This window comes from Mustela erminea, chromosome 13 (assembly GCF_009829155.1).
Source record: "Mustela erminea isolate mMusErm1 chromosome 13, mMusErm1.Pri, whole genome shotgun sequence".
NCBI classification, from domain to species: Eukaryota; Metazoa; Chordata; class Mammalia; order Carnivora; family Mustelidae; genus Mustela; species Mustela erminea.
Window position 1 is genome coordinate 90,760,433 of NC_045626.1, and position 21,385 is coordinate 90,781,817.

Here is a 21,385-nt window from a genome sequence, read left to right on the forward strand (position 1 = left end):
TCCCCAGATCCTCAGTCGTAAACTTACTGGACTGTCGTCAGCCCCTCACATGGGCACATGTGTGGGCTGCAGACCTCAGTTCTGGGGAGAACAGCGGGCCGGCCTACAGAAGCCTCTCTCCTGTCTGTTGTCTAGAATGAATGTGTTTCACTGTGGACCCCTCCCCCCAAACTCCAGGGACGCATTCATAAATGTCAAAGAATTTTACATATGGCCGGGCGGGTGCCCTGGGACACCGACTCAGCCAGTGATGTGCACCCGTAGCCCCAGAAGGGACTTCTGAGCAAACGCTCCGTGGGGCTTTCTCTCCAGGAGCCTCAACCTGACCTGGGGTCACACGTAGATAATTCGTGAGTTTTAGGAGAAGCATCAAGGCTCGTAAGGTGGGAATCTGCAAACAGCGCCATTGGACCTTGGGTCCTCTGTCGCAGGACTCCGGACTCGGGACTTATAAAGGAATTGTCACGGGCCTTCAGGTGGAGATTTCCCTGCCTCCCGGCCTCAGCTCCGGGGAAACGGAAGCCTGCCTGGTGACAGATCCGGCAGAGCAGGGAGGTCAGGGAAGGTGAGTGCCCAGAATTGCCCTGCGGGCCGTCCCCAGGGTGTTCTTTGGGACCCAGCCACCCCGCCACTCGTCTGTGCCAGGGCCTGGGAACCAGGGCTTTGAGGTCACCGCCTGGTGCAGGAGACCCGCACCACAGGAAAAGGGCTTGTGGGGAGTGGGGGAGGTCTCCCAGAGGAGGTTCAAAATAGATAGAAGGCAGAAGATCCCACACGAAAAATTTCATGGCACGGTGATAGTTCAAGGGCGTGCTAACGGTGAGAGCGGCTAGAGCCCAAGTTAAGAACAGGGAATCAAAGCTCCCGAGAGGGCCTGGCCTGTGCCCTGTCCTGGCCCCAGGCCTCAGGGCGGAAAGGCAGGGACAAGTGCAGCAATGACAATGGTCCTGCAGGCCCTGGGGCACCACCTGCCTGCTGAGGCCTTCCAGGGGTATCAGCCCCTGAGGGCTTCCCAGGGGTATCAGCTGAGACCCAGAGAGGGCCAGTAAATTCCCAGGGTCACACAGCAAGTACAGGTTAGAGTCAGGACAGGAACCAGGCAGAGTGAGCTGAAGAGGGGGTACCCAGAACCAAGGGCTGGGCTGGGCTCATGCCAAGACAGGCAGAGGGGACACCTGGTCAGGGAGGGCCGTGGTTCTGACGTGGGGGTCAGGTGGTATTTACCAAGACCGGAGGAAGGAAACAGAAGCGGGCAGGGAGCCACGTGGAAGACGGATGCAGGGTGGACGGCGTGGGTCTGAGGGGCCTCGGATGCCTCCGGCGGGGGGGCAGTCTGCAGGCTGGGAAGGGGGGCTGGAGGCACAGGCGGATACCTGCGGACGGTCAGATTAGAGGAGAGGCTGGGGGGGCAGAAGAAGGAGGAGGGGAGGAGAGTAGAGGGAGGAGGGAGTGGGAAGTAGAAAGTGGGGGGGGAGGCGGGGGGGGGTAGGGAGGGGGAGAGGAGGAAGAGGAGGCCGCTTCCTCATGAGCAAGAGCAGTCCCTAACCCGGGAGGCGGGCTTTCTCACCGGCACAGGGAGCACCGCTGGAGAGTGGGTAACGGCCTCCTCTCCAGTAGGAATGTGTGAGCCAGAGAGAGGCAAAGGGAGCTCGGAGGCTGGAAACTCAAGCATCGCCCGCTGACCCTGCCACGCCTGGGCCATCCACCTCTCTCTTTCCGTTAACTCCTGGGCCACCCAAGCAAAATTAAAACGATCTCCAGGTGGGTGGCTCAGTGGGGTAAGCCTCTGCCTTCGGCTCAGGTCGTGATCTCAGGGTCCTGGGATCGAGCCCCGCATCGGGCTCTCCGCTCAGCGGGGAGCCTGCTTCCTCCTCTCTCTCCGCCTGCCTCTCCGCCTACTTGTGATCTCTGTCTGTCAAATAAATAAATAAAATCTTAAAAAAATTAAAATTAAAAAAGAAAAAAAAAAAAAAGATCTCGAGGGGCCGGTCGTCTTTCCTCCTCTATCAGAACCTGTGGGGGCGCTGCTTCCAGACCGAAACAGACAAGTCACCGATTATTCTCCCAGCCGTAGATACCCTCCTAGTTCCCGTATTATTTCCTTGAGAGGAAGAGAGGAGGACAGAGAGGAATAGCAGAAGGGGGCACCCGTGGGTTCCTCACCCTTCCGGGGCTGGGGATCTAATATGGTTTCGGACTGAGTCCTGTCTTGCCCCTACTAGCCCCGGTTTCCAGTCTGACTCGGCCCTGGGATGAGCTGCTGGACTTTCCTGCCTCTATTTCTCCATCTATGAAATGGGGATGTTGTTGGTGTCTCCCTCGATACGTGCTCCATGTCCTGAGCAATCCAATTTATCAGTCTGCATTCCGCACAACCGTCCCAGGATGGAATAAGCTTCCCTGTGCACAGCATTCAGAAGGCGAGTTGGCAGAGGGCAAAGGCTCCGTGCACACTGCCGGTATGATGCTTCTGCCCCTCCCTCCCCCAGAAAGTTAAACCCAGCACGCTAATGAGTAATGATCTTTAAAAAGAATGAGGGATTTTTCTTTTTTTCTTCTTTTTTTTTTTTTTTAGAAACACTTTCCCCATGCCGTGTTCGGGTTACACAGAATACCCACTGATCTTTCAAGTTGAAAAGGCAGGCGCGGTGTCTCTGCCGTGGTGGAGAATATGCTCCGTCTTCCTCTTTGAACACAATAACATCACACTCACTTCGCGGGGAAGCGGACCTCATGCGCCGACGCCTCTGTACGCAAATGCGGGAGGATCGCTGTAATGTGCGGGTGGAGGAAACGCGGCCCGACTTCAGGGAAGCTCGCGGAACGCGCTCCCGCAACGTGGTGGGGAGCGTTTTTTAATGTTTTATTAAGAGTGTGAAGGCCAAGCCGGAGGGAGGAGGGAGGAAGCGTTTGAAATCCGCGCGGGTTAAGTTTCCACTGCCGAGGTGAGCCTTGGTAATTGGGGGCTCCAACAGTCCCGCCCCTGGGAAGGTGATGCTCCCAGCCCCGCGCCATATCCACAGCCGAGGCGCACTTCTCCAAAGCCGCTGAGTTTCGCTTTGTTATTAGAAGGCATTTTAAGCGGGGCAGAGGGCGGACGCCAAGCTCGCATCCGGAGGGTCTGGAGTTGAAACGCTCCGTTCCGTCTCCCACGAAGGCACTTCTGCCCTCGGCGGCTTCAAGGACACTGTGACGATGCATGAGAGGCTCTCCGTCGCTCGGGGACGGCCGGGGGTCTCTCCCGGCAGATGTCCCCCAAGGGAGGGGCACTTCATGGCATTCAGGGGAATATTTACACTAAAAAAAAAAAAAAAAAGGAAAGGAACAAACCTGCTTAAAAACCTATCCTAGGAACGTTTTAGTAGTTTAGGCAGAACTACAAAGTCATTACCCCTGACAGATGATCAATCAGGGCCCGCTTTGAAAGGTCGGTGCCGGTGATTACGAGGCACAGGTGCCCACTTTGATCAGCAGAGACAAGGGCCCGCTTGCTGCCGCTTTCCCCCCTCGCTCGCGCCTGGGGCAGAGCAGCACCTGTTCACCTCCCAGGCCCGCCCTCTCATAAAACACTTGGATTTTGCTGGCTTTGAGCAAGATTTTTCATTTACAAACGGCTTTTCTTCCTACCGTGCGTCTGCGGCTCAATTACCAACCTTGAGAAAATACCATCGAGGTGTCCTTGGGTGTCAGGCCAAAGCTGAAGCCTTAGGTTCAGAAACCGTTTGGGCCGGCTGAAACATTTTTTCTTCCTAAAGGGACTTTCTTAGGTACTGGGGCGAATAAATGCCACCTTGTTCTTCTGTGCTTGGCCTAACACACAGAGGACATGACAGGTTGACAAAGAATCCGTGATTCTCGTTTGCTAGAAGGATGACACGAGTCTACACAGACAAAAACAAACACCACAGGAACGAAAGGAAAAGGTCCGTTATAAAACATACCATTCTTCTAAGGGTGTCATGATTGTAGTTTTGTTTGTTTGTTTGTTTGTTTTTTTCAGTTAATAAAGTCCAATGCTACAGGCATGTTCAGGGGAGTGAATCACATCTCTTGGGTAACAGAGGGCATTAGGGAGCAAAACATAAGGGAGGAAAGGGCATCAGGCAAAGTTGGAAGTGTATTTTAATTTCCAGCCCAGCTCTGCCTTCTAAAGTTTTTATTCTTGCAAGTAAGAGGATCCTATTGGGTTAGGTGTGCACATTTTCAGGTGGTCTGCTCAGTGAGGTGGGACAGAAGAGCTGGTGTGTGTAGATGGAAGTCAGGGAGGGTTCTAGGGAAGAATTTGCTTCATAATGAAAAGGCAGATGGTGAGGACGCCTGCCTTTTTCCTGCTCATAAGTAGTGTCTGAAAGTTGTACATGGAGCTGTTGGCAACCTTTTTGTAACCATGAGGCAATAAACTCAGTATTCAAATTGGCCCTCTGAGCATGGAATGTTCATGATGACTTCATCAAGCCTGACATCTCTAGGTTTCTTCTTACTTGAGATAATTAACTACCTGAATTCTCTGAGAGTCCGCACGCTGGGTGTCCTATGACATGTAGGAAAATATATTTGATATGGTCAACGAGTCCAGTGCTTCTGAACTTCTAATGCACATACAAATCACCTGGGGCTCTTGAGAAAACACAGACCCTAATTCTGTAGGTCTGAGTGGGACCCAAGAGTCTGCATTTGTAATAAACTCACAGGTGGTGCTGATGGTTCTCCTGACTTAGTTTGAGTGGCAACCCACCGCCACCTGAAGATTACAGCTCCTCTGCATTATTCCTGGCCATATGGACTTCTCTTGGGCACCACCACTTGTGTGTCCCAACTTGGATTACTGCTCAGTCTTTAAAAATGTCTTATGTTGAGTTAAAATCTGCTTCCTTATGACTGTTTCCTCCTGGATCTCTCTTGGTCAGGTGGTCTGCTGTACTTCATTTAATTCATTTTCCCTTGAAAGCCCGGTATCGTTAAAGTTGAGTATTACGAGCTCCCTGAATCTATTTCGATTCTTAAAATTGTCGCCCAGACAAAATGATAGTGAGCCAATACCCAAGTCAGAGAAACTGAAACCCTGGTAAGAAAGAGCTACTTCTTCTTCTTCTTCTTCTTTTTTTTTTTTAAGATTTTATTTATTCATTTGTTGTAGAGAGAAAATGGCATGCACAAGCAGGGGAAGTGGCAGACAGAGCACGCAAGGGAGAAGCAGGCTCCCTGCTGAGCAAGGAGCCCGATGTGGGACTCGATCCCAAGATCCTGGGATCATGACCTGAGCCGAAGGCAGACGCTTAACAGACTGAGCCACCCAGGTGTCCCAGAAAAAGAGCTTAATTCTATCAAAAGCCAATGCCCTTTACAGCTGCAGTGATGCAAACAGCGTTAAGATATGAAAAATGATGGGACAGGGGGGCCTGGGTGGCTCAGTGGGTTAAGCCTCTGCCTTCGGCTCAGGTCATGATCTCAGGGTCCTGGGATCGAGTCCCACATCGGGCTCTCTGCTCAGCGGGGAGTCTGCTTCCTCCTCTCTCTCACTCTGCTCTGCCTCTCTGTCTACTTGTGATCTCTGTCTGTCAAATAAATAAATAAAATCTTTAAAAAAAAAAAGAAGGCCCAGAAAGAGTCCTAAATGCTTTTGGAACATGATTTCAAATTAATAAGAAAGAATGGCTTATTCAACCAATACTTTTGAGGCTTGTTTTAGATTTTTATTTATTTATTTGACAGAGAGATAGAGAGATCACAAGTAGGCAGAGAGGCAGGCAGAGAGAGAGAGAGAGGAGGGGAAGCAGACTCCCTGCTAAGCAGAGCCCAGTGTGGGGCTCGACCCCAGGACACCGAGATCATGACTTGAGCCAAAGGCGGAGGCTTAACCTGCTGAGCCACCCAGGCGCCCCTGAGGCTTGTTTTAGATTTGGGGACATTTTTATATCAAATCTCTACTTCATACCTTTTATCAAAATCCATTTGGGACTGTCAAAAAAATGAAAAGTAAAATTAATACTTCCACCAGGGGGAAAAGTTTATCTAAAATTTTCATTCCATGGAAAGAAAATGTCGGTGAATGTTGTATATCACTTATCAGGACTCTTCTTAACATGACACCAAAACCAAGCTATTTCCCAAAAAAATCATGATTTGACTACATCAAAATTAAAAATTCTGTATGGTGAAAAAAAATTAATCAAAAATAAAAATTCTCCTTAAACAAAATTAAGATGCAAAACCTGTAGTTTCCTGTCCAGGTCTATAAATAGACAATTCAGATGAGAAGAAAAACTTGTGGAAAGATAGTTAAACTCACTGGCAGCAATCAAAGGTACGTGTGTGAAAAAAAAGCCATTATTTTTGCTTAACAGATTGGCCCTTTCTTTTTAAGGCAGGTAATACCTAGATTTGGCTCGGGTGTAGAGAAATGGGCTCCCCACGCCCCACGGCGGGGGTCGTAGAATAGATCGCCTTCATTGGAGCAAATGCAGTGTGGACGCAACACCTTTCAAAACATACATACCCCATGAGCCAACAATTCGAAATTCAATTCTTAAATGTATTATCAATTTACTTAATTCTTAATTCTTAAATGTATTTAACAATTAAATGTATTAAATGTAATAAACAATTCTTAAATGTATTGAAAATCAGGAACAACCTACGTTAGACCAGGAGGCTGACTATTCGATTCAACTGTGGTAAATCCTTAGAATATCATGTAGTCATTGGAGTAATTATGTAGAAACATGTTATTAACGTGGGCGAGTGGCCAACCGTATTACTAAGCAGGCAGCCACCAGCCGGGGGGGCCAGCTCAGCCCTCTGACTGTTTGTGATCAGCCCGTGTTCTGACTGGTCTGTACGTATGCCACGTCCGTTGTTAGACATTTTGAATATTAATCTGCTGTTAATTGAACAAGGCAAGTTCTATAATACGTTCTGTGTCATACCATTTCCTTTTTTGTAAAATGTGCATGTGTACCTGGGAAGACACGAAACGTTTACAGTGGTTGCCTATGCTTGGCAGGACTCCTGGGTAATCTTTACCATCTTCTTTACACTTTCTCAATTTCAGTGTTTGATGATAAATATGTATTACGTCGATAGATACATCGATAGATAGAATGATAGATGGAAGATGGGTGGATGGATAGATGGACTGAAGGAAGGGTGGACAGACGGACGGACGGACGGATGGGTGGGCGAGAGAGAGTTTGCAAAGCAGTAAAGACAATAGGATAATTGCCTGCTTCCTTGTAGATCAGAGGCTGCAGATCCAAATGCCTTAGGGGCTCGGAAAACCAGGCGTGAAGCAGTTAGTGGGAGGAGACCGGCAAGGAGCCTCACAGGGTCTGTAGGATCTGTGTGTCCCGTCTGAAGGGATTCCTGCCGCTGACTTCCAAACCATGGCGGTATGGTAGATTTCGGAGCTTGCTGTTGACAAAAATTCTGATTTTCCAAGATCAACCAGAAATCTTGATTTTTTTTTTTTTTTTTGGTGTTGGGGGACATCAAGTCTCCTGTTTTTAAATGTAGACAGTGAATCAAAACTTGTAAAAACACTGTGCATGGGTCTCCTGGGGAGCTCAGTGAGTTAAAGCCTCTGCCTTCGGCTCAGGTCATGATCTCAGGGTCCTGGGATTGAGCCCCGCATGGGGCTCTCTGCTCCGCAGGGAGCCTGCTTCCTCCCCCCCTTTCTCTGCCTGCCTCTCTGCCTACTTGTGATCTCTCTCTGTCAAATAAATAAATAAAATCTTTACAACAAACAAACAAACAAAAACCAAAAACCACTGTGCAGGACAAACAAGCCGTGTCTGCTGGCCTAGCGCGTGCATCTCATGCTCCGGCCCCCAGACTTTTGTTAACGGAAGTGACAATTATACCAGCTTTCCAAACGGCACCCGGCACCAGTGTTTTAACCTGGGCTCTCTCGCTGCTGTCTTCCGCAAGCATGGGGTGTCTCAACAGCCCTGCCCCACCTTGTTCCCATAAGAGTGCACGTCCCCCGACCCAAATACGAGGATTACGTTTATTCTGTTGCGTTTCCTTCACCCCCTCAACCGTCACCCCTTTCCTTGTCTTCGGCTCGCTCTGTTCCGAGCTCTTTCTGACGCCGACTTCTGTCATGCAACCGGTGTTGTTCTTTCTGAGTCTCTGTCGTCCCTGATTTGACCCGTTTTTTCCCTGGGAATTCTTCTGGCTTCACCAATTCATGTGTCCTCTCATCGTTGGGGGTGAGGGGGGTCTCCCAGTTCCTCAAGGTCGCTGTTTGGGAACAACCGGGTGACGGCGGTCTAACGGCAGGTGGTTCTTTGTACGCTCGGCTTTCTTTCCAGCCTGCGGTTCTCACGGCTTGGGGGGGCCGTCCGTGTGGGCATTCTTGGTGGGATAAGGCAGAAGCGGGGAGTTAGTTGGCTTGTGAGTATCCAGCTTCCCGCGCTGTCGGCCTCTTGAACTCCGACAGGCGCCGCGGAAATCGGTGAGTGTCCCGGAGAGGACTGTGTGTCCCTTTGGGGTCCCGCCTGCTAAGCGTCTCCAGCACACGCCCTGACCCATCGGTGTCTTAATTCTCAGATAGAAACCCAGGCAGCCTCGTCCTAAATGCGTGAACAGAAACACGTGTGTGAAAGGCAAATCTCTGACACCCCGGATTCTCGCAGTTGCGCGATGTACGTCCTGTTCTTGAAGGGATTACCAAAGGAGCAGAAACTGCGACAATTTCTTACTGCAGGGAAAGCGACCCCGGGGTAGGCGTGCGCTGGCTGTCCCCACCCCCCCGCCAGGATTCATTTGCCCCTTCAATTCTGTGTGGGGTTCCGTGTGTTTAGGGGGATGCTGGCCCCACTGGGTCTCCCTTGGCTCACTCCATCCAGCTCCCCGTGGAGGTGGGCGTGTGCTGGGTCACAGCGGTCTCTGTCATGTCTCTGTCATCCGGTGGGCACAGGCCCTCCTTCTCCGGGGAGAGCAGGTGGGGGTGGGGAGTCAGGTGACACGGCGACACAGGGCTGGAAAGTGTCAGCAACGTTTTTTGCTGGAATTGGGACCCCCAGCCTGAAGACAGGGCCACCACTCGCGCGGAGGGGAAGGTATTGTCAGAGAATGCAGACGAGGCCGTGTTCACATCACAGACGTCTGAGGCCATCTGTGCCTGAATGAGGTCTACCATGGGCTTTTCAGTCCAGAAATTACTTTTTAGACCATAGGGTTTCCTCCTGCTTGCAACCCAGTGATGCCGCAGGAGCCCAGATCAGGCCCGGAGAGCTGAAGGAGGTGAGCGGAGTAGCACGCACCTCGCTCGACACGAAGATTCTCGGCAGCCTTTCGCTTGCTGGTGATCTGCCGGGTCAGGATTCTGGAAAGGCTCTGCTGGGTCATTTGGGCTCTGAGGGGCTTGATGATGGCGGGGGCTGTGGGACCTCCTTCTGCTCTCACTTTCCTGGCGTCTTGGACACCTCGGCGTCTCTCTGCCACATGACGTCCCAGGCTCCAGGGTCCGCTCGCAGGATGCCAGCCTCGCCACGGGCAGTCTCCACAGTGGGCAGCTGCCTCCGTGTGCGGGGGCTGGGTTCTCAGAGTCTGGGTGCGCCTTCCCCCCGGGGCCCGTCCGACGAGGGAGTCTAAGAGCCCACCTAGATTCTGGGAGAGAAATCGGTTCTCCCATGCTGGTCCCCACCCAGGAGACGGGGTGCGCCAAGCTCACTTGCGGCAGGGCAGGAAGAGCCTCCCTCTACTTCCCGCCGTGGGTTCCCCGTCTCGGTGGCTCTCGGTGGGATCATTTGTCATTCTGAGACTCGTGCGGTCCCCGACTTCGGTGGCGCGCTGACGTGTACCTGGAGGAGCTCACGCCCAGAAGCAGCTTTGTGGGGAGATTTTGTCCAACATGTTGACGCGCTTGGAGCCGCTGGGGGACCCCAGGTCTGGTCTCCAGCCCGGCGACCAACGCTTTTTGTGGCCGCGTCTGTTTACTTCTGGAAAAACCTGGCTTCCTGTTCCTAAGGGGGAACAGGTTTAAAAGGCCTCATAAAAAAGTGCTCAAACCCGCTTAACATCAAATGGTCCGTCCAGGGCAGCATCTGATGAGTTAAACATAAAGGAATCAGAAACATAAGGGTTGAATTTCCTCGCAGATACACAGAGGTTATAAATTAAGGGGGAGGAATCGTGTCAAAACATGTTCTGGCATCTAGCCAGCCCTGAAAACGTTTGAAAATCGGTTTGGAGACGGTGGATGTACCCGTCCCGTATCTCCACGCATCCCCTCCTGGTTTATTTATTTTTAAATACACGGCGGCGGAATTGCAGACGGGAGGAGCCGCTCTAATTGGAGTTTGACCACATTTTTAAAAAATTTTCTTCCTGCAGGATGGTCCCGCACGGAGACGCCAAACACGCTTGTTCTGTGTTGGTTTTAATTGAGATTTCAAAGAAAGGGCCGTAGCTTTTATAGCTGTTGGTATGGTTCTTATTTAATTAAGGCTCCAGGAAGGATGAAGCTCATTAAATTCAGTGCATGACCGGGGAACGGCTACGTGGCCTTTCTTTCACCTGTTTTTGGGAGATTTATGCACCGACAGCCCTTGCCTCTGGCCACGGGCAGAGCTTACGTGTGGACGGAGACGTGGGAGCCACTGTCTTCAGCGGCTGTAGCAGCAACAGCAAACAGAGGCCGTCTTCCCAAGGCAATATTCGTGATGGCAGAGGGTGAAGACAGAGGTGTGCTACTTTCCTTCTTCTAAGCTTTTCATTTTCAAAACTTTAAAAATGTCCTAGTTATTAAGAGTGGACACTCCAATACCAGCTAAAAACGGGGTTTGTAACTCATGCATGTCCAGCTTCTTAGGTCAATCCTAGTGTCCCTGGAGAAGGACAGCGAGCCCTGAGCAGGTCGAGGACAGAGCCAGAATCCCGAGGCGTCCCCGGCGGGGACGTCCCCCACCCCCACAGCTGTAAGAAATCAGCTGTTTCCCTAAGTAGCCTCACCCACCAGCTCTGCTGCGGCTTCCCCACAACGTGGCAGAAGGATCAGTCACCAGGACCTGAAAAACAGTATGACCTCACCTTCCCAGCCACCTTAGGCCAAGACGCAGGCCAGCCAGGAGCTCGTTGTTCCTGGAGACACCTGTAAGTTCCTGTCCAGGGCCGTGTGGCTGGGGGAGAAGGGGGGCACAGGGGTCAGCGCGAGGACAGCCTGGCCAGTCAAGTGGCAGGCCATTATGTAGCGTCCGCGGGATGTCTGTGTCTGCTCCGTGCCCTGGGCACACCGCCACCGTCTCTACGTCTGGTACTTGGCGGGTCCGATCCCTCCAGGAAGCCACGCGAGGCTGCTGCTTCCACACGTGCCCCTGCAGGTCCACTGCTGTCCCTGCCGCGCCCCCGGGAGGCTGACCCCTTCTCTCTCCCTGAGTCCTCCTTGCCAGGGGACTGTGCAGGGGTGTGGGGGAGTTTGGGTCCTTGCTCTGCGGCGCTCCGGGCCCACCAGACCCGAAGTAATGGTTTCCCTCTCCCCACAGCCCTGCTCCTGTCTGCCTGTGGCTCCTGTCGCTGAGGGTCGGCCCTCTGCAGTGCCCCTCGCTCACCTCTCCCCTGCCCTGTGGGCCGAGTCATCAAGGTGCCTGCTTGCCTGCGGAGCCCCTCTGTCCGCGGCTGGTTCCCCAACAGCACGGCCCCCGGATGGGGAGTCCGTGCTTCAGATGCTCTCCGGGTGAACCCTGCTGTAGTGAGTCCAGGTGGCTCGAACAGGACACCACAGCCTGGGGAGCACGACAGCTCACACGCGGACTTTTCGGGGCTCCGGACGCTGGGCAGGCCAGATCTGGGCGCTGGCCAGTCTGTCCCCGGCGAGGGTAGCATCCTGGCTCACCAGTGGCCACCGACTTGCTGCCTCCTCCTGCTTTCCCCGTGTGGGCAGAGAGCCCACTGCCGTCCGCTTCCTAGAAAGGCACTGACCCCATCCTTGGGCCGTGCTTAGGGCCTCCTGTGAACCTCATCACCCCCAGCGGCCGCAACTCCTCACACCGTCCCACTGGGCGTTAAGACCTCAACGAATGCACTTTCCCGGGGAGGGGGGTGCGGACGCAGACATTAGGCCCAGAAACCCCGCTCCATGCCATCTGCGACCTGCAGGACCCCTGACTGCCCCACGGACACTTGCGTTAGACTCTTCACTCCATTTCCACGTTACTGGACAGCAACGGCGAGCTGCGCCGGACGAAAACAGACGAACTTTGTAGCTGCCTGTGAACGGGACCTTGCGGAGCATTTGCTAAACACGACCTTCATTCCCACTGCTGTGCGGTGCTGCGCCCCCTTCCCGGAGAGTGCTGGGGATGGAGAGAGGGGAGGAGGCTCCCGTAACAGAGCAGTTACTGAGCTCCCCATGCTCCGAGCCAGAGCCTGAAGGACCGACGTGCTCAGCGAATCCGGAGATTTCGTTTTAATCAGATAGTGAGACGCGGGTAAGACGGTGCGCGGCAAGGTCTGTGGCACTCTCCCCAAAAGTCAGCAAAGAGCAAGCCGCAGACACAGGCAGGTTAATGCATCAGCAAATAGAGCTCCCAAATAGAGCACTGAAAACCAGCCGCGTGGGGCGTGCACATCTGCAAACTGATTCTTCCGAGGCTTCTACCCCCCTGACAGGGAGGTGGCTGCTCCTCCCGGCCGAGCTTCTGTTTCTCCTGACTTCTGGCTCAGTGGAGGTGTCTGCAGCTACCCACACCTGCGCAGGTCAGCGCCGGACACGTGCCTGCAGGCCAGGCTCTCCCCAGCTCCACGGCTCAGGGACACGGGTCATTCTAGAACAGTCGCTGTGTTGCTCACCCCGAGAGCCGTTCTCCAGGATGCATGCCGTCGGCCAGTGGGATCCCTGATGTTCTCTGGTTGGGCCCACTGCCTGCCCGCTTCCCTCCTCACCCACCTTCAGCTTGGTTCTTCTTTAGATAATTTATTGAGGTGGAAGTCACATAGCATAAAATCAAGTGTCGGAAGGGAACAACACAGGGCCCTTCAGTTTTTCTACAACATTGTGCAAAGCGCCGCTTCTGCGGAGTTCCGAAAGTTTTCCGTCTCCTCCGCAGGAGGACCAGCCACACGCTTCCCAGATGAGGCATCTGACAGGTCCTCTCCAACACTCAGAGCTCAGGACGCGGGCCCCCTCCATGGCTCAGGGCTCAGGACCCAGGCCCCCCTCTACTGCTCAAGGCTCAGGGAGCACACTTACTCTCATCATCTTACTGTCATTCCTGCCTTGAACCTGAATCTGTGTCCTCCTCCAAGATGGAGGGCACACTTATTCTCTCTCTCCCAGACCCTCCAGGATTTCCCATGGCTCATTTTTACATTTCCCCTAAAACTTAATGGATCACCCCCCTGTAGGGGACCGGATAATGTCCCTCAAGGATAGGCTCACCTCAAGACATCTTCTTCTGTGGATGTGACCTTCTGTGGAAACAGGATCGTCTCGGATGTCAAGTCAGAGGGCTTCACACTCTGTGTTTAGGGCGCCTTCGTAAAAGGAGGGAGAAGCCAGTGGAGACCCAAAGACCCCCAGGGAGAGGGTGAGGGAAAGACAGACTTTGAGACCAGAGTGATGCAGCCACCCGTGAGGAAGCCCGGGGGACCCTGGGAGCCCAAGGGGCAGGAGGGAGGCTCTTCGCACCGCAGAGAGGGTGTGGGCCTGCCCAGACCTTGCTTTCAGACTTCTGGCCTCCAGAGCTCTGAGAGAACACGTTTCTGTTGTTTGGAACTACCCAGTTTGGAGTCCTTTGTTACAGCAGCCCCAGGAAACTAATACACCCCGCAAATGTGTTTGTAGAGCGGTTGTCGGCAACACAGGAGTGCCAGCCGCTCGGCTCCATCCAAGCCTGCCTCCCGACGGCCACCAGCTGTGCCGCCTCCAGGCCTGGGTCTGTGCGGCACGGGAAGAAATCACTCCTGGGGCAGTGAGGGCCACATGAGTCCGTGTTTGGGCCTGTTCGGAACACCGCCAGGGACTGTTGGCCAGACTGTGTCTTCTCAGCCCATCAACGGCGCACGCGTGACCCACGCTCAGGCCCTCGGCCCATCTCCAAGCCCTCCTGCCCTATGCGCCTGGACCTGGGGACTGTTGGTTCAGCGTTGGCCTCTAACAGCACCCTGCTGCTCTCTCCTGCACCCGAGCGGGGCCACGGGCCGGGTCTGCAGCCCCTCGTCCGGAGCCGCGCGGAGGCCTGTCCTTGTCCTGCTTCCACACCCAAGAGTGCCGTAGAGTTTCCATAAAGCCCGTGGGTGTGACCTTCTCCGGAGTCCTGCTCCCTCTCGGGGGGTGACTGTGTTTTTATGGGCTTAGGAGGAGAGAAATCTGTGGGTGCTGTTATGGAGGGAATGCGACACCAGAAATAGGCAGGCACGGCCTGGGGCTCACCGAAGCTGCTGCTCGGAGAGACACCCAAAGCGGACGCTGTGCGGTGCCCCAAGCACCTGGAGATGGCAACAGAGACACCTTGCCTGTGGTCCCCCCCCCCCCCAGCAGCTGTCATTCTGGGGCTGAGGGCTTGGCTGTGTCCTCCGGTTGTAGTCCCCGGGTCCCAGCCACCGTCTACGTGCAGGACAAGTAGGAACAGGGTAGGGTCGAGAGCTCACTGGGCGAAGAGCACATGCTCCCTGGGCTGCCACCCCAAATCCTCAGCGCCTGGGTGCTCAGGACGCAGTCTTGCCACATGATAGGAAACAAAAGCGTCAGCAGAGTCCTGGGCCTCAGGCTCTAGGCTCTCAGGAACGGAGGGCATGCACGGTTCCATGCTGTCCGTCCGTATTTGTCTCGGGCGGCGGACATGTCCAAGCGCTCTTCACGGGGGCCCTGCCCCATGGCCCCGCCTGGCTTGCCTGTGCTGTGCGGGGACAAGGGCGGGAGGTGGCTTGCGACCTGCCAGGTCCTTTGGTCGTCCTGGCCAGGCCCCCGTCTATCCAGCATTGGCACTGGCCCCTGGACCAGAGGGAGGGAATGTGCCTGCCTGGGGAGATGGGTGGCGTGGGTTGCAGAGCTATGTCTCAGGGACGGTCATAATTGAAGGGCATGGCTTGGGGATCCCAGGAGCCACATGGCGGAGGAGACTGGGCCCTCCCCACCCTTCCACAGCTCCGCTGACTCAGGCTTTCAGGGCAAACAGACAGAAACAACTGCACCTCGTTTGTAATGAAATACTGACTTCAAAAGGCAGAGCAGCTGTTTCCTGGGACTGGGCGCCCGGCCGCAAACGCCTGTGCTCGTGGCCCATGCCAGACAGTGCTGGCCACAGAGCAAAGTCGAGGAGGACATTTGACCATCTGAGTCCCGGAAGACGGGCCGGTGGCCTTAGGTCCCTTGTCACGATCTGCTAAAACCCCTTTCCCATGGGATGATCAGCACGTGAACTTCTCAGCCTGCACGTCTGCTCAGGTTTACCCCCTGCCTGATCCCACTTCCCGGCTCTGTACATCAGGCAGGTATCTGGGTAGTGAGCCGCAGAAGTAACCCTACGGCCGTCTTCAACAAAAGGGGACTTCGGGGCAGGGCGTGGGGGGAGGCAAGTGCGTAGGAGGCGGGAAGTCCAGAACGGGCAAACAGGAACCGTGGGGCAGGTGTGCTCCTGTCCCCAGGCTCTGCGTGGCCACAGTGAACAGAACAACAGCAGCCGTCCCCACTTGTTTCCATCCCTTGCTCAAAAGTCCTAGCCGAGCTGGTCCCCCGGCCCAGCCTACACCAGATGCCAGCCCAAGCCCAGCCGGCTGGGAGACAGGAGCTCTCTGGGCTTCTGAGTCGGCAAGATGAGTTTCTAAGAAGCCTGGTCCTGCTCGATAGACTTCCTGAGAAGATAAGGCTGGGTGGTGGCTAGCCCCGTCCCCACCAGGTACAAGCATCAGCAGAGTGACAGAAACACCCCAGGTGCTAGGGACACTGGGTAAGTAGTAAGTCAGTGCAGCTGCTGCTGACCTTGGCCCAGGGTACCGTTTTCCCGCCCACTGGGCTGGGACTCCAGGTCCCCTCTGAGAGGACTTGGTATATTCCCTGCCCCTCCTGCATGCTTCCTGCCCCTGCCCACCTCCCTGCCTGGACGGCCTCCAGGGGCCTCTAAAGAGAGCAGCCCCAGTCCAAGCCGCTGGGATAAGCTGGGGCTCAGAGTGGGCAGCTGGCCTTGTTGCCCAAATCTGGGGAGATAGTCTCCACAGGACCCCAGCCCGTGCTGGTCTCGCACCCTCGGAAAGCAGGCAAGCCCACCCCCGGGGCGGGGGGAGGGGTGGCAGGCCCCTCCTGAACCAGCCTGGACCGAGACCGGCAAAGGATTAAGCTGAGGGCTTTGACCTTGAGGCCACCTCCCCAAGTGCAGGAAGCTGGAGAAACCAGACCCAGCTAGAGGCGGGGCAAACAGTGCCAAGTCCTCTGCAGCGCTCTGTCCTCTGTCCTCTGTCCGGGCGGCTTTGGCCCCACTGACACTTCCTCTCCCACCGGTGCAGCGCTACCCAATAGCCCCCCACAGAATGCGTCTCAGACGCCGGAAAAGTCCGGGCACCAAAACGGTATCTTCAAGGGTTTTCTATTTCAAAGGGAGCATTAGAGAGAAGCCAGCACGGGAAATGGTGGACATTCACTCACACATATTTTATACTTAGAATTGCTTTTGTTTTGAGCTATTTGCAGGGGCGGGAGGCTGTTTGCAACATTCGGCGGTGTCAACTGTGTGTCCCGCCACCCGCCAGCCTGGCGCAGCCGCAGAAAGGCCGGTGAGAGACCCCAGTCCTGCGACACTCAATGCCAACAGCTCTCCCCTTGGTGCCGCGGGATTTAACATGACTGTGTTTCTTCTTTGTTTTCCACTGGTGAAAATTCCTTGAACGATCTCCCCGGTGATTTTTGTTTTCCTGCAGCTGACTGCAGCCTCTGTTTTAGACCTCAGGTTCTCCAAGTGGGTACGGGGGCCGGCACGTTAGCACCAACGGGGTAGGAATAGGAAAGAACCAGCCTCTTCTCCCCGGACCCACTGAATCAGAGTCACTGGGATCCAAGGTGGCCGAGCCCGCCAGGTGACGGTGACTGCGACAAAGTTCCAGGACCACTGACTCTAGGAGCAAAGTGGGAAGCCACGTGGGTGGGCATCACCAGGACGACATGCCTCCTTTGCAGGCACCGAGGCCCATCATCATCTCACGGGAACTGTACACTAAAATGTGTCACATTTATTAATTAGTTTGGACGGTGGCAAGAGCTGGTGAATCTACCCAGCCCCTTTTTGTCTGAGCCTCGGAAAAATGTTTTGGTTTCCTTCCTGGTTCCAGGCACGGTCCTGGGAGGACAGCACAATGCACAGCTGGTGTGTGTGAGTTGTGTCTTTGTTAAATATGTTTGTATTTTTTTTTCCGCTTTCTTTTATCATGAATTTGTTTCTTTTGCTTCGATTTCTTTCATCTTTTTACTTAAATGATATTTTGTATTTGCATGTATTCCCCATTTGGTGTTCCTTGGAGAGGTGTGCGTGTAACTGTATCATTGTGGTATAGTATTTGTTGCAGTCACCAGATTCTTGATTTCAGTGTATGTCTTTCTTCCCCCCCCCCTTGTCCTGTTCTCTCTTCAAACGTTCTTTTTAAAGAACTCGCTAAAGGTGGTGGAATGTCCCACGGGAGCAGCTTTGGACACGTCCTGTCCGTCCTAATAGTCCGTGTGCTTGTAATTGTTTTTCTGAGTCTACGGATGAGAAGTCTGTTTCCTGTCTCCCTCGACAGAGCTTCCGAAGACCAATTTTTATTGTTGGAAAGACGAGTTTCCCATTTAAACCTTCGTAATTACTCTCGCGCTCTGGTCAGGAAACACGGCCGACGCCGACACTTTCGAAACGGGCTGAGGTTTCTCGGCGTCCGGACCGCCGTCCCTGTCCGTGGCGTGTAGGCACGTTAGTAAGGGACCTGCCTTCTTCAGGGCCCAGCGTGGCCGTGACTTGTGGTCATTCTTAGCTGTAAGCGTCGGGCGCTTCCTCGTCTCCTCCGTTCCACTGGGAACCGGGAGGTCCGTGGCGGCTGCTGCGGGGGCTGTTCGTGCACGGAGGTCAGCAGAGGGTTTGCCGCTGGGAGGGGAGCCCCACACTCAGCAGGCTGGGGGAGAAGGAGCACAATGAGCAGCGTAAGTCCTAGCAAGTCAGCAAAGCGTCCTCACCAGGGCAGCTGTACTCCGTCGAGCCTGACACAGGGACCCTGTGTGCTGAGGCTAGCAGGGGCTGCCTTTATTGACAGGGCGCTGTGCGGGGCCCTCTGGGCAAGGCGATGTCCGCTCTCTGTGAAGGAGAGTGTCAGGAAGGGCTGCTCTCGAGCGTGTGCCTGCGTGTGCGTGTGCCTGGCGTGCGCGTGTGCCTGGCGTGTGCGTGTGCCTGGTGTGTGCGTGTGCCTGGCGTGCGCGTGTGCCTGGCGTGCGCGTGTGCATGTGCCTGGCGTGTGCGTGTGCGTGTGCCTGGCGTGCGTGTGTGCCTGGCGTGTGCGTGTGCCTGGCGTGCGCGTGTGCCTGGCGTGTGCGTGTGCCTGGCGTGCGCGTGTGCCTGGTGTGTGCGTGTGCCTGGTGTGCGCGTGTGCAGGGAAAGACGCACCAAGGACCCCAAAGAGCTTTTGTGAGGTTGTAGCATACACCTTGTTGGAAATTTAAAACGGAGGACATAAAAAAATATTTACTTATTGGTTTGAGAATAACCATAACAAAGTTGTTGCATGGTAACAAAAATAACGTATTTTTGATGGGAAAATGGCTATATTTTCCAAAACAACAACAACAACAAAATAGGAGAAGAGTGGTTGTTTCCAGGTTTTTGCAAATCCCTTTGCTGTCAGCCTGATGAGACATGACTCGGCCAGCTTCTCTGCTGCTGTTCCGCCTGCTGCCACGTGGCCTCTGGCATAACCCTCTGCTCTACTTTTGTGAAATAGTGAGAGTGAGAACATGTCTCAGACCCCCCAGGGGTCCCCGGATCTCCGTGGGAGAGGCTTTTATTATTTATACTGTAACTAGTTGAAGAATTCTCCAGGGGTTGGGGGCTTTGGTAGAGGAAGACAGAGCGGTCTGAAGGGCTCCTGTAGGAAACACGAGCGGGAGGTATACCTTTGTGCATGTCACAGGGTTTTAGAGACAGAGCGAGTCATGCGCAGAGCCCGCCGGTTACAGGCTCCTGCCCAACACGGGTCTGCGCCCGTCTGCCGGCCCCCAGCAGTGAGCAGAGTTCTTCCGGGGAATCCCACTTGTCTCTAGTTTGGCTGAGATGCGGGGGGAGTTGCCACATGTGACCAAGGTGTCCAGACTGGCTGCCTCTGTGTCTCTGACGCCAGCAGCACGCAGGGGCGTGGCCCACGGCCAGGTGCCGTGATGTGGTCCGGCCACCCGGGTTCCTTCCGTCTTGTTGCCCTTCCAGCCCCAGAGACTCGGTCTCTTGTCTCCCGATAGCAGCGGTGTTAGCGGCAGCCCCCAGGGCGTTCAGCCAGCAGGAGGGGAGAGAACTAAGGGCGGTGGGCAGAGCAGCTCCTCGGCACGGGATGGCTCCAGAGACCGGCGCGTCGCGTCCACTCCGCATCCACCTCCAGCCAAGGGAGGGCGCACCTGCGGCTTCAGGGAAGGGTCCACCTCCAACCCAGGAGCATCTCCTTCTATACAGAAGGGAAGGACTCATCCTGCGAAGGCTGACATGTCCAGAGGCCCTCCGTGATCTTGGTCCTTCAGCTTTGACCTTTTGTCCTGGGTCCACGGGCACGAGCCCTGGTGGAGGGCGAGGTCTCACAGACACGGCCATTTACGTGAGAGAGCGACCACCCATTCCCTCCTGCTTCCATCGGCTCAGGCTGCTGTACTAGATGCCCCGAGGCCGAGTGCTCCGAACCACACACATCTATTTCTCAGAGCCCCGGAGGCTGGAAGCCCAAGGTCAGGGTGCCGGCAAGCTCTGAATCTTGGGTGAGACCATCTTCCTGGTTCGCAGAGGGCCATCTCCTCCCCGTGGCCTCATGGGGCAGAAAAAGAGCAAGCTGGCTCTTCTTAGGAGGGCAGGGATCCCGTTCCTGGGGACCCCACCCTCATGACTAATCCCTCCCTGACGCCTCAGCTCCTAATACCAACATCGCAATTAGGCTTTCAACACACGGATTTGGGGAGGACACAAGCACACAGCCCATTGTACCTGGCGATACTCCTCCTAAGGAGATGGTCTTTATCAAGAGTAACCAAAAGGAAGGCAGCAATTCTGGCAGAACAAGGATCTTCTAGAAGTTTTTTCAGTCCCCATTTGGTTTGGCTTGACTTCTTTGGGTTTCCTTATGTGGTCTTTGAGCCTTTCGGCCCGAAATGTTGGGTACGGGGCAGTCACCTTCTTGAGAACTGACGCAACACGCTGTCTCACAACAAGGCAAAGGAAAAACAAAGCAATACAATAATAATAATAACAATAACAATAACAAAAGCTACAACAGCCTTGCAGAGTCCCATCGAGAGCTTCAAGAGTGCTCCCAGTTGATTCCCAATCTGATGTCACGTGTGGGCTCAGCAGTGTCTCATTTCCAGGCATTTCCTTGGAGTCAGGGCTCCCGCGTCTGAATGAACAGGCAGGTGCATGGCTGAAAGCAGCCTCCTCAGAGCTATTTTTGCCACAATGACTCTGCGGGATGCAGCAGCACCCTCCTCCTGACCCACTTCCCTCAGCCCCTTTGCAAGAGCGCTCGTGGCTCCCCCCGGGGGATTTGCTATTCGTGTCTGGCTTGCTTTCTCCTCTGCACCCCACTGTCCGGGAGGGAGAGGCTGCCCGGCTTGCATCTGACTCTCGGGTCACTGGACCGCCTTCCTAAAAGTGAGGCCCGGGAAACACAGTGAGTGCGTGGTCGCCCGTCCCGCTCAGGTTGCGTTCCCACTTCTGCCGCCGCAGACATGAATCTCCATGACGCCAGAAGACCCCATCTCTGCGCCACGCCTCCGCTGAAAGACTAATGTTAGGAACCAAGGTGCAGACTGATCTGGGGCAGCACGCGAAGGCCTCAGGGAAGAGGCATGTGGGGAGAGTAGTAACCGAAAGACGGTACTCTCAAGGACAGGGCGGCGCTGTTGCTAGAAACGGAGGCAAGCTTGGAGGGCTGAGAGTGCGAAACCCACACGCACCCCACCGAAGCGGATACTCGGATAGAGAATGCCGTCTTTAGGGATTCGGATCAAGTGTCGAGCCGCAGGAAACCCGAGACGCCGTCGTATGGGGTTGGCCCGTGTCGCTGTCCTTGAAGAGAACCAAGCGCCCCAAGGACACATAGCAACTGTCACCAAAAGGCGGGAACTCCGTGACTTTCCTGGGTAACATTCCCATTTCTTGAGACCATTGCTGATGCCTCCGAATGCGGGTGTGCCCCGTTCCAGTGATCACTCTCGGTGATGCCTGACCACCTCTCCTAT